This window comes from Bos mutus, chromosome 11 (genome assembly GCF_027580195.1).
Source record: "Bos mutus isolate GX-2022 chromosome 11, NWIPB_WYAK_1.1, whole genome shotgun sequence".
Taxonomy (NCBI): Eukaryota; Metazoa; Chordata; class Mammalia; order Artiodactyla; family Bovidae; genus Bos; species Bos mutus.
The window spans coordinates 76,450,894-76,464,897 of NC_091627.1; the positions used below are offsets into that span (position 1 = coordinate 76,450,894).

At 42.2% G+C, this 14,004-nt stretch overlaps 1 pseudogene; it reads left to right on the top strand.

The window, feature by feature from the left end:
• The window catches only part of LOC138990023 (small ribosomal subunit protein uS15-like), a 28,681-nt pseudogene extending 15,757 nt beyond the window's left edge, over window positions 1–12,924 (top strand).
• Window positions 12,925–14,004: the final 1,080 nt, after the last annotated feature.

Here is a 14,004-nt window from a genome sequence, read left to right on the forward strand (position 1 = left end):
ACAATTCAGGAGACTTGGGTTCGATCCCTGGGTTGGGAAGATTCCCTGGAGAAAGAAACGGCAACCCACTCCAGTACCCTTGCCTATAAAATCCCATGGATGGAGGAGCTTGGTGCAGGCTACTGTCCATGGGGTTGCAAAGAGTCAGGCATGACTAAGAGACTTCAGTTCACTCACTAGGCAAAGACAGAAGTCATACTGTAACAGGAGGGAAAGGGGCAGGGCACAGTTTTTGAAAGAATGACATAGCCCAAGGGCACAACATAAACCCATTAGAATCAAATGGGACCAAGATGGCAGACAAGACAGAACTTGATCCTCAGTCAGTAAGTGAAATGACACACCCAGAGTTGCCATGACAGTTCCAGTTCAGTTCAGTTCAGTTGCTTAGTCATGTCCGACTCTTTGCAACCCCATAGACTACAGCACTCCAGGCTTCCCTGTCCATCACCAACTCCCAGAGTTTACTCAAACTCATGTCCATTGAGTGGGTGATGCCATCCAACCATCTCATCCTCTGTCATTCCCTTCTCCTCCCGCCTCAATCATTCCCATCATCAGGGTCTTTTCAAATAACTGAGTTCTTCACATCAGATGGCTAAAGTATTAGAGTTTCAGCTTCAACATCAGTCCTTCCAAAGAATATTTAGGACTGATTTCCTTTAGGATGGACTGGTTGGATCTCCTTGCAGTCCAAGGGACTCTCAAGAGTCTTCTCCAACACCACAGTTCAAAAGTATCAATTCTTTAGCACTCAGCTTTCTTTAGAGTCCAAATCTCACACCCATACATGACTAATGACAGTTCCAAGGGACTGTTAAAGGACCAAGGAGTGGGCAGTGATGCAGATCCTGGATATCTCTGCCCCTTCCCCAAAATAGTTGGAATAATCCTCCCACTCATTAGCATATGAAGTTACCCAACCTATAAAAACTAACCATGCCAAATTTTGGCACAACACTTGCCCTCTGCAATGGCCCACACTCTGTCTGTGGAGTGTGCTTCTCTCTGAATCTGAATAAATCCACTTCTTACCTATCACTTTGTTTCTCACTGAATTCTTTCTATAATGAGACATCAAGAACCTGAGCTTCATTAGATCCTAAAACCAGGTACTGTGGGTTTTGGCTGGGTTTGAGCCCCAGCCACATGGGTTTGAGTCCCAAGCAAGGTTTTGGCTAGATTCGAGTCCCAGTCACATGGATTTGAATCCCAAACTGGGTTTTGGCTGGGTTTGAGTCCCAGCACACAGGTTCACAATCACATAGGTTCAAACCACAATCATAGAAAACTAATCAATCTAATCACATGGACCACAGTCTCGTCTAACTCAATGAAACTATGAGCCATGTCATATAGGACCACCCAAGATGGATGGGTCATGGTGGAGAGATCAGACAAAATGTAGTCCACTGGAGAAGGGAATGGCAAACCATTTCAGTATTCTTGCCTTGAGAACCCCATGAACAGCATGAAAAAGCAAAAAGATAGGACACTGAAAGATGAACTGCCCAGGGAGCAGTCTCTCAGAGCTATTTGAGATGCTGCCTCCCGGGCTGTGGTCCTCATTTTGCCCCAAATAAAACTTAACTCGCAACTCAAAAAAAAAAAAAGATGAACTCCCCAGGTCAGTAGGTGCCCAGTATGCTACTGGAGATCAGTGGAAAAATAACTCCAGAAAGAACGAAGGGATGGAGCCAAAGCAAAAACAACACCCAGTTGTGGATGTGACTGGAAATGGAACCAAGGTTCAATGCTATAAACAGCAATATTGCATAGGAACCTGGAACGTTAGGTCCATGAGTCAAGGCAAATTGGAAGTGGTCAAACAGGAGATGGCAAGAGTGAACATGGTAGAAATCAGCGAGCTAAGATGGACTGGAATGGGTGAATTTAACTCAGATGACCATTATGTCTACTACTTTGGGCAAGAATCCCTTAGAAAAAATGCAGTAGCCATCATAGTCTACAAGAATCCTAAATCCAGTACTTGGATGCAATCTCAAAAACGACAGAATGATCTCTTTTCATTTCCAATGTAAACCAATCAATATCACAGTAATCCAAGTTTATGCCCCAACTAGTAATGCTGAAGAAGCTGAAGTTGTACGGTTCTATGAAGACCTACAGGACCTTCTAGAGCTAACACCCCCAATAAATGTCCTTTTCATTCTAGGGGACTGGAATACAAAAGTAGGAAGTCAAGAAACACCTGGGGTAACAGGCAAATTTGGCCTTGGACTATGGAATGAAGCAGGGCAAAGGCTAATAGAGTTTTGCTAAGAGAATGCACTGATCATAGCAAACACCCTCTTCCAACAACACATGGACTCTACACATGGACATCACCAGATGGTCAACACCGAAATCAGATTGATTATATTCTTCGCAGCCAAAGGTAGAGAAGCTCTATACAGTCAGCAAAAAAAAAGACCAGAAGCTGACTGTGGCTCAGATCATGAACCCCTTATTGCCAAATTCAGGCTTAAATAGAAGAAAGTGGGGAAAACCACTAGACCATTCAGGTATGACCTAAAACAAATCCCTTATGATTATACAGTGGAAGTGAGAAATAGATTTAAGGGACTAGATCTAATAGACAGAGTGCCTGATGAACTATGGATGGTTCATGACATTGTAAGGAGGCAGGGATCAAGACCATCTCCAAGAAAAAGAAATGCAAAAAAAACAAAATAGCTGTCTGAGGAGGCCTTACAAATAGCTGTGAAAAGAAGAGAAGTGAAAAGCAAAGGAGAAAAGGGAAGATATGCCTGTTTGAATGCAGAGTTCCAAAGAATAGCAAGGAGAGATAAGAAAGCCTTCCTCAGTGATCAGTGCAAAGAAATAGAGAAAAACAATAGAATGGGAAAGACTAGAGATCTCTTCAAGAAAATTAGCGATACCAAGGGAACATTTCATACAAAGATGGGCACAATAAAGGATAGAAATAGTATGGACCTAACAGAAGCAGAAGATATTAAGAAGAGGTGGCAAGAATACACTGAAGAACTATACAAAAAAGATCTTCACGACCCAGATAATCACGATGGTGTGATCACTCACCTAGAGCCAGACATCTTGGAATGTGAAGTCAAGTGGGTCTTAGAAAGCATCACTATGGACAAAGCTAGTGGAGGTGAGTTGGAACTCCAGTTGAGAGCTATTTCAAATCTTAAAAGAAGATGCTGTGAAAGTGCTGCACTCAATATGCCAACAAATTTGGAAAACTCAGCAGTGGCCACAGGACTGGAAAAGGTCAGTTTTCATTCCAATTCCAAAGAAAGGCAATGCAAAAGAATGTTCAAACTACTGCACAATTGCACTCATCTCACACGCTAGTAAAGTAATTCTCAAAATTCTCCAAGCCAGGCTTCAGCAATACATGAACCATGAATTTCCAGATGTTCAAGCTGGATTTAGAAAAGACAGAGGAATCAGAGATCAAATTGCCAACAACTGCTGGATCATCGAAAAAGCAAGAGAGTTCCAGAAAAACATCTATTTCTGCTTTATTGACATGCCAAAGCCTTTGACTGTGTGGATCATCACAAACTGGAAAATTCTGAGGAGAAGAGAATACCAGGCCACCTGACCAGCCTCTTGAGAAATCTGTATGCAGGTCAGGAAGCAACAGTTAGAAATGGACATGGAACAACAGACTGGCTCCAAATAGAAAAAGAAGTATGTCAAGGCTGTATATTGTCATCCTGCTTATTTAACATATATGCAGAGAACATCATGAGAAATGCTGGGCTGGAAGAAGTACAAGCTGGAATCAAGATTGCTGGGAGAAATATCAGTAACCTCAGACATGCAGATGACACCACCCTTATGGCAGAAAGCTAAGAAGAACTAAAGAGCCTCTTGATGAAAGTGAAAGAAGAGAGTGAAAAAGTTGGTTTAAAGCTCAACATTCAGAAAACTAAGATCATGGCATCCGACCCCATCACTTCATGGCAAGTAGATGGGGAAACAGTGGCAGACTTTATTTTGGGGGGGCTCCAAAATCACTGCAGATGGTGACTGCAGCCATGAAATTAAAAGACGGTTCCTCCTTGGAAGAAAAGCTAATACCAACCTAGACAGTATATTAAAAAGCAGAGACATTACTTTGCCAACAAAGGCCCATCTAGTCAAGGTTTTTCCAGTGGTCATGTATGGATGTGAGAGTTAGACTCTAAAGAAAGCTGAGTGCTGAAGAATTGATACTTTTGAGCTGTGGTGTTGGAGAAGACTCTTGAGAATCTCTCGCACTGCAAGGAGATCCAACCAGTCCATCCTAAAGGACATCAGTTCTGAATATTCATTGGAAGGCCTGATGCTGAAGCTGAAACTCCAATACTTTGGCCACCTGATGCAAAGACCCTGATTCTGGGAAAGACTGAAGACGGGAGGAGAAGGGGACGACAGAGGATGAGATGGTTGGATGGCATCACCGACTCGATGGACATGAGTGTGAGTAAACTCCAGGAGCTGGTGATGGACAGGGGGGCCTGGCATGCTTCAGTCCATGGGGTCAAAAAGATGGGACACAACTGAGCAACTGAACTGAACTGAACGTGGGTTTAAGTCCCAATCTGGTAAATGGTTTTGATACCACTTCTACCCATGTGAGACAAGTTTTCATACATCTGACTCATGCTCAACTTCTATGAAACAATCTTCTATAAGAAATAACTGATTTTTAGTCCAATCTTTCCTAGAAAATGGAGAAGGGAATGGCAACCAACTCTGCTATTCTTGCCTGGAGAATTCCATGGACAGAGGACCCTGGCGGGCTATAATCCGAGGAGTCACAAAGAGCTGGATACAACTGAGTGACTGACACTTTCACTTTCACTTTTCCAAGACAACCAAGTTTATAAGAATATTATAAACTAGGATAGAGATGTTTATTAGTGAATTATATCCTAATAATAATGATAAATACAATAATAAATATAATAAGTGCTTACTTTATTTCCTTATCACAATGACTCCCATGAGGTAAATAATTTTATCTAAGGATGATATTGAAAATAATTAACAAGTGATATGGCCAACCAATCAAAACAGACAGCACATTGGTGTATACTGGCTGAAAACTCACTTGCTACAATCACCCTCACGTTACAGATTTGGGAACTGGGGCTTAAAATAGGGTAGTAAATTGTCCTAGGTTATACAAACAGGAGACCTGGGTTTGATCCCTGGGTTCGAATGATCCTCTGGAGAAGGGAATGGCCTCCCACTTCAGTATTCTTGCTTGGAGATTTCCACAGACAGAGGAACCTGATGGGCTACAGTCAATGGGGTCGCAAAGAGTCAGACACAACTAAGCAACTAACACTTTTTTAATAAATATACAAACAGTATGCATAGTAAAGGCAGGATTTTCTTTACATGTGATCTGACTCTAGAATTCACATTTGGTGTGTGTTTCTATAGGCCAGAGGGACTTTGTGAAACTGAAAGTTGCAATCTTGTTCCAATTTCTTAATCACAAACATGTCTGGACAAGAGCAATCCACTCATACCAATCCAAAAATACTCAAAACACAGGTGAGCATAGTTTTTCAGAAATATTTTAGTATGTTAACAGGAACATTGAAAGTAAATTCAAAGGAAATGTGAATTGCTTTGGCATCTCTCTAACTTGAGTCTCCCTTTTTCTCTCCCCATGGCTTATTCTCACACTTCCTTCTCCACTCGGGTCTCTGCTCAAAAGTTGCTTTATTGTGAGGCCTTCCTGACTACCGATAGGTTAATACAAGAGCAATGCTTGCCCTGCATTTCCTGTCTCTCTCACCTTGCTTTACTTTTCTCCTCAGCATTTAACATCATCTTACATACTAATGTACATAATAAACTCTTTACATAGAGAGCTTCCCTGATAGCTCAGTTGGTAAAGAATCCACCTGCAATGCAGGAGACCCCGGTTCAATTCCTGGGTCAGGAAGATGCGCTGGAGAAGGGATAGACTTCCCACTCTAGTATTCTTGGGCTCGGTTGGTGAAGAATCTGCCTGCAATGTGGGGAAACCTGGGTTCATCCCTGGGTTGGGATGATCCCCTAGAGAAGGGAAAGGCTACCCACTCCAGTATTCTGGCCTGCAGAATTCCATGGACTCTATAGTCCATGGGGTCACAGAGAGTTGGACATGACTGAGCAACTTTGACTTTCTCTACATACTATATGTTGAATGTATTTATTTTTTATCTCTCCCAGTTAGAATGTGAGCTCCACAAAGTTAGGCGCTTTGTCTTGTTTGCTACTCTATCCTCAGCACCTAGAACAGCATTTACCAGATGATGGAATGAATACTGTTTGCAAGGCCACATGATACCATAGTAAAAGCACCGAATTTAGAACCAGAGGTGGGTTGGAATCTCAGCTTGGCCACGTACTGGTTGTGTGAACTTGGACAAGCTAACCAACTGAAGCCTCAGAGGCTGCAGGAAGAGCAAAGGCCCTGAGATGGGAGCATGCTGGACAAGACAGAGTGGCCAGAGTAACAGCAGCATGGAGAGAAGGCAGAACATCGTAAGAGATGAGACAGATAAAGGCTGAGGGGCAGATTGTGTGGGCTTGGTGAGATATTTTAAAGACTGTGAGTTTTCTTCTGGATGAGATGTGAAGTCAGTCAGAGGATATGATACAAAGGAATAACATTGTCCGTGTTAAGTTTTACAAAGACTGCTTAAGGACAAGGATAGAGGCAAAGAGACCAATTAGGTGGCTTCTGCAATAATCCAGGTGGGAAATGATGGTGATTTGGGTCAGATTAGTAGTAGCAAAAGTGGTGGAAGATTGTCAGATTCTGAATATATTTTGAAAACATAGCTAACAAGATTTGCTGACGTTTGGGTGGGGAACATGAGAGGAGAAGAGTCAATAATGACTCTGAGGATTTGGGGGAGAACTGTGGGATGAGCAGGTACAGGATGGGAAAACCACAAATTTGCTTTCGGTCCAGTCAAGTCTGAGAAGCTTATTTGACATCCAAGGAGAGAAGTCAAGCTGTCAGTGGGAAAGACAATTCTAGAATTCATGGAGAGTTACAGGCTAGAGATATAAATTTGAGTATTGTAAATAGATAAATCTGAAGTTTTTGTCCTGGCTGCTAGTAAGAATCACCTAAGAGGCTTTTTTTTTTCATTGCTTTAATTGTGGTAAGATGCATGTAATGTAAAATTCATATCTTAACCATCTTAAAAAAAAATACCTAGACTCCAACTCAGACCAATGGAAAGAGAATTTCTAGGTGTACAGACTGGGTACCATATTTTTAACAAGTATACCAAGTGTTTTGACCTGAGGAAATGAGAAGAAAACAAAAAAGAAATAGAAAAGGAACAACCTATGAAATAGGAGAAAATGAAACAAGTGGAATGTTCCCAAAGTTGAGTACAAAAAATATTTCAAGAAAATGGTAATGATAAACAATGCCAGGCACTACTGACAAGTAATGTGAGAGCTGAAGAAAAATCATCAGACTTAGCAAAATGTAGATCACCATTTTCCTTGACAACCCCTCTTGGGATGAATTAAAGAGATATTTTATAATGATAGGCACTATCATATCATGTTTATTTATATTAAAAATAATATCTGGTAGTTGAAAAAATAGCACCTTTTGACATCAAAGACCATTAGAAGTTTTCAACCCTGATATGTCTTGTTCATGCTTCACCCATAGTCAGGACAGGGTCAGTTAGTGATTTGGTCCCTGCCTGAGTCTCCTGCAGATGATATGGACCAGCATATTCTTCTCTGGGCTAGAATGAAAAAGGAATCCTTCAACTTGATTACCAAGGAGATGGGATAATAAACTCACCCAGCTACTCCTAGTAGCTAGCCAAGCCAAAGTAAGGCAAAAGAGGACTATGTGTAAATAGGACAAACCAAAGCAGTCACTAAGAAAACAGAGCACTTCCTCTTTTTTCTTTTTAATTTGAGAATGTGCCCTCATATCTTCCCTCAACACCACCAAACAAATGCTTAACTTACATAATGTCTTAAAGGTTAACCAATTTGAGCTATGCCAGACTCTGAAGCAAAAAGAATTCAAAGACTTGAGCTGTCCATTAAGAAAGATCTACTGATCAAGTTCAAGTCCATGTCTTCCAGATGTTTCCTCCTGTCCTCCAGGATCACTTCCTTCCTGTTGACCCTGAATCTGCCCTCAATTTATTAATGAATCTGGTTGGAGGCATCCACTGCTTACCAAGAGTCTTTCTCCAACCCATGCTAAGGAGCTAATGCTTTTCCCACCTTACTTCCATTACCAAGGGACACAGGCTCTGATGTGGAGCAAGGATGAAATTAGGGACACAATGTAGAACATAATGTGGGGACCATATAAGGAGGTGATGTCAAAATTCTTATCTTCCATGTTATTCACTCACTTCTTGCTCTTTATCTCATCTGGATGCTGTATCTCATACAGGCACCTAGGGTTGCTTCCTGCTTCCAGAGTAGGATTTTGAAGGATACATATAGACTTCTCTATCAGGCTGAGAGGTCTTCAACAGCTCTTCTCTCCCACATAATTCATCAGAACAGGAGATAAGATTGGAACCTGGGGCTCAAACCCTAATGGGTAATAAAAAGGGGAATTTTCCTAGAGCAGATATTCTCAAACTTGGGACTATTTCTGTGGTATGGACTAAATGTTTGTTCAGTTCAGTTCAGTCCAGTACTCAGTCATGTCCGACTCTTTGCAAACCCATGAATTGCAGCACGCCAGGCCTCCCTGTCCATCACCAACTCCTGGAGTTCACTCAGACTCACATCCATCGAGTCAGTGATGCCATCCTGCCATCTCATCCTCTGTCGTCCCCTTCTCCTCCTGCCCCCAATCCCTCCCAGCATCAGAGTCTTTTCCAATGAGTCAACTCTTCGCATGAGGTGGCCAAAGTACTGGAGTTTCAGCTTTAGCATCACTCCTTCCAAAGAAATCCCAGGGCTGATCTCCTTCAGAATGGACTGGTTGGATCTCCTTGCAGTCCAAGGGACTCTCAAGAGTCTTCTCCAACACCACACTTCAAAAGCATCAATTCTTTGGTGCTCATCTCTATTCATAGTACAACTCTCACATCCATACATGACCACTGGAAAAACCATAGCCTTGACTAGACAGACTTTTGTTGGCAAAGTAATGTCTCTGCTTTTGAATATGCTGTCTAGGTTGGTCATAACTTTCCTTCCAAGGAGTAAGTGTCTTTTAATTTCATGGCTGCAATCACCATCTGCAGTGATTTTGGAGCCCCCCAAAATAAAGTCTGTCATTGTTTCCACTGTTTCCCCATCTATTTCCCATGAAGTGATGGGACTAGATGCCATGATCTTCGTTTTCTGAATGTTGAGTTTTAAGCCAACTTTTTTACTCTCTTCTTTCACCTTCATCAAGAGGCTTTTTAGTTCCTCTTCACTTTCTGCCATAAGGGTGGTGTCATCTGCATATCTGAGGTTATTGATATTTCTCTCAGGAATCTTCATTCCAGCTTGTGTTTCTTCCAGTTCAGCGTTTCTCATGATGTACTCTGCATATAAGTTAAATAAGCAGGGTGACAATATACAGCCTTGACGTACTCCTTTTCCTATTTGGAACCAGTCTGTTGTTCCATGTCCAGCTCTAACTGTTGCTTCCTGACCTGCATACAGATTTCTCAAGAGGCAGATCAGGTGGTCTGGTATTCCCATCTCTTTCAGAATTTTCCACAGTTTATTGTGGTCCACACAGTCAAAGGCTTTGGCATAGTCAATAAAGCAGAAATAGATGTTTTTCTGGAACTCTCTTGCTTTTTCGATGATCCAGCAGATGTTGGCAATATGATCTCTGGTTCCTCTGCCTTTTCTAAAACCAGCTTGAACATCTGGAAGTTCACAGTTCACGTATTGTTGAAGCCTGGCTTGGAGAACTTTGAGCATTACTTTACTAGCATGTGAGATGAGTGCAATTGTGTGGTAGTTTGAGCATTCTTTGGCATTGCCTTTCTTTGGGATTGGAATGAAAACGGACCTTTTCCAGTCCTGTGGCCACTGCTGAGTTTTCCAAATATGCTGGCATATTGAGTGCAGCACTTTCACAGCATCATCTTTCAGGATTTGAAATAGCTCAACTGGAATTCCATCACCTCCCCTAGCTTTGAGGCCCACTTGACTTCACATTCCAGGATGTCTGGCTCTAGGTGAGTGATCACACCATCGTGATTATCTGGGTCATGAAGATCTTTTTTGTATAGTTCTTCTGTGTATTCTTGCCACCTCTTCTTAATGTCTTCTGCTTCTGTTAGGTCCATACCTTTTCTGTCCTTTATCGAGCTCATCTTTGCATGAAATGTCCCCTTGGTATCTCTAATTTTCTTCAAGAGATCTCTAGTCTTTCCCATTCTGTTGTTTTCCTTTATTTCTTTGCATTGATTGCTGAGGAAGGCTTTCTTATCTCTTCTTGCTATTCTTTGGAACTCTGCATTCAGATGTTTATATCTTTCCTTTTCTCCTTTGCTTTTCACTTCTCTTCTTTTCACAGCGATTTGTAAGGCCTCCCCAGACAGCCATTTTGCTTTTTTGCATTTCTTTTCCATGGGGATGGTCTTGATCCCTGTCTCCTGTACAATGTCACGAACCTCAGTCCATAGTTCATCAGGCACTCTATCAGATCTAGTCCTTTAAATCTATTTCTCATTTCTACTGTATAATCATAAGGGATTTGATTTAGGTCATACCTGAATGGTCTAGTGGTTTTCCCTACTTTCTTCAATTTCAGTCTGAATTTGGCAATAAGGAGTTCATGATCTGAGCCACAGTTAGCTCCTGGTCTTGTTTTTGTTGACTGTATAGAGCTTCTCCATCTTTGGCTGCAAAGAATATAATCAATCTGATTTCGGTGTTGACCATCTGGTGATGTCCATGTGTAGAGTCTTCTCTTGTGTTGTTGGAAGAGGGTGTTTGCTATGACTAGTGCATTTTCTTGGCAAAACTCTATTAGAGTTTGTGTCCCTCCAAAATTCATAGGCATGCATGTGTGCATGCTCAGTCACTTCAGCCATATCTGATTCTTTGCAATCCCATGGACTTTAGCCTGCCAGGCTCCTCTGTCCACAGGATTCTCCAAGTAAGAATCCTGGAGTGTGTTGCCGTTTCTTTCTCCAGGGAATCTTCCTGACCCAGGGGTCGAACCCACATCTTTTATGTCTCCTGAATTGGCAGGCAGGTTCTTTACCATTAGTGCCACCTGGGAAGACCCAAGTGAAAGTGAAAGTCGCTCAGTGCTGTCGGACTCTTTGCAACCCCGTGGACTATAGGCAGTCCATGGAATTCTCCAGGCCAGAATACTAGAGTGGGTAGACTTTCCCTTCTCCAGGGGATCTTCCCAACCCAAGGATCGAAGCCCAGACTCCCCCACTGCAGGTGGATTCTTTACCAGCTAAGCCACAAGGGAAGCCCAAGAATACTGGAATGGGTAGCCTATCCCTTCTCCAGTGGATCTTCCTGACCCTGGAATCAAATCAGGGTCTCCTGCATTGCAGGTGGATTCTTTACCAATTGAGCTACCAGGGAAGCCCCAGAATTCGTATCAGTCTGTTCAGTCGCTCAGTCATGTCCTGCTCTTTGCGACCCCATGGACTTCAGCATGTCAAGCTTCCCTGTCCATCACCAACTCTCAGAGCTTACTCAAACTCATGTCCATCAAGTTGGTGATGCCATCCAACCATCTCATCCTCTGTCATCCCCTTCTCCTCCCACCTCAATCTTTCCCAACATCAGGGTCTTTTCCAATGAGTTGGTTCTTCTCATCAGGTGGCCAAAGTATTGGAGTTTCAGCTTCAGCATCAGTCCTTCCAAAGAATATTTAGGACTGATTTCCTTTAGGATGGACTGGTTGCATCTCCTTGCAGTCCAAGGGACTCTCAAGAGTCCCTTGGTATCTTCTTGGTATTGGCATCTTCTCCAATACCACACACAGTTCAAAAGCATCAATTCTTCGGTGCTCAGCTTTCTTTATAGTCCAACTCTCACATCCATACATGACTACTGGAAAAAGCAGAGGTTTGACTAGATGGAGTTTTGTTGGCAAAGTAAAGTCTGCTTTTTAATTTGCTGTCTAGGTTGGTATTGGAGAAGGCAATGGCACCCCACTCCAGTACTTTGCCTGGAAAATCCCATGGACGGAGGAGCCTGGTAGGCTGCAGTCCATGGGGTTGCTAAGAGTCGGACACGACTGAGCGACTTCCCTTTCACTTTTCACTTTCATGCATTGGAGAAGGAAATGGCAACCCACTCCAGTGTTCTTGCCTGGAGAATCCCAGGGACGGGGGAGCCTGGTGGCTGCCGTCTGTGGGATCACACAGAGTTGGACACAACTGAAGTGACTTAGCAGCAGCAGCAGGTTGGTATTAGCTTTTTTTCCAAGGAGCAAGTATCTTTTAATTTCATGGCTGCAGTCACTATCTGCAATGATTTTGGAGCCCAAGAAAATAAAGTCTTTCACTGTTTCCATTGTTTCCCCATCTGTTTGCCATGAGGTAATGGGATGGGATGCCATGATCTTAGTTTTCTGAATGTTGAGTTTTAAGCCAACTTTTTCACTCTCCTCTTTCACTTTCATCAAGAGGCTCTTTAGTTCTTCACTTTCTGCAAAAATTCATATGTTGCAGCTCTAATCCATAGTGTGATGGTACTTGGAGGTGGAGTCTGTGTGAAATACAGTAATTAGAATTAGATTAGGAAAATCTAATTTTTTTAGATTTTGTAAAAGTGGAATCTTCATGATTGGATTAGTGCTCTTCTAAGAAGAGACACAAGAAAGCTTTCTCCTCCCAGTATGTGAACATAGAAACATGGTGGTCATCTGCAAAACAGGAAGAAGCCCTTTATCAGACACCCAATCTGCCGCACCTTGACCTTGAACTTTCCAGCCTCCAAAACTATGAGAAATAAATGTTTGCTGTTTAAGCCACCCATTCTAATGTATTTTATGATAGTAGCCTGAGCTGACCAACACAGTGGATACCTTGGATGGTTCGTGGGATTCACACTCTTAGAAATTGTAAGTAACTGTTTTTGAGAAAAGATCTACAACTCTTATCAGAGATTCAAAGGACTAAATACGTGACCACCCCCCAGGCCCCTGCAAAGTCTACTGGCTTAGACTGTCCCTTGTGTTTCTATCATGTCAAATTATAGGAAACTTAAGGTTTGGGATCTCAGTCTTGGCCTTCACTCCTACTTGAAGATCTGACCCATACCCAAGAGTACTAAAATATATGATGAAATGAGAAAGTTCAAGGGAATACACACATTTTCTTTATACAATATTGCTAATATCCATCTCAGAAAGTTTATTATCCACAATAAATCATAGAGTCCAATCTGCTTACAATCATTAACATATACTTGGGTTACTTTTTCTATAAGCTTTTAATAATAGCAACCTTAGATTCAAAGGAAGATAAGTTGTTCAGCCTAACCTTATCCCTGCTTTCCCCTCTTCACGCACCACCCCCATCTCCACTCCCATATTGAAATGTATTCCCGCACCTGCAATGCGGGAGAACTGGGTTCAATCCCTGGGTCAGGAAGATCCCCTAGAGAAGGGAACAGCTACCCACTCAAGTATTCTGGCCTGGAGAATTCCATGAACAGAGGAGCCACTGTAGACTGTGGGCTATAGTCCATAGGGTTGCAAAGAATTGGGCACAATTGAGCAAAGTTTGACTTTCAAAGTCAAATATATTTTTTGGTGGTTAACTGTGATGAATTTTCTATTCCACTGAATCTACCCGTGGAGCAGCAACTTTGGAACAAAAGGTAGTCTGACTGTCTTGCATTGTATGGACTGTATGGCAAGAGTTGAGAGACAAGTATCATTGTAGCACTGAGGGAAAAAATTTTCAGAAAAGGAGACCAAGAAAAATATGACTCATCATGGGTGAACCTTGAAAACATGAAAGAAACCAAACACAAAAGGCCACATTTTGTATCATTCTATTTACATGAAATGTTGAGAAAAGGCAAATC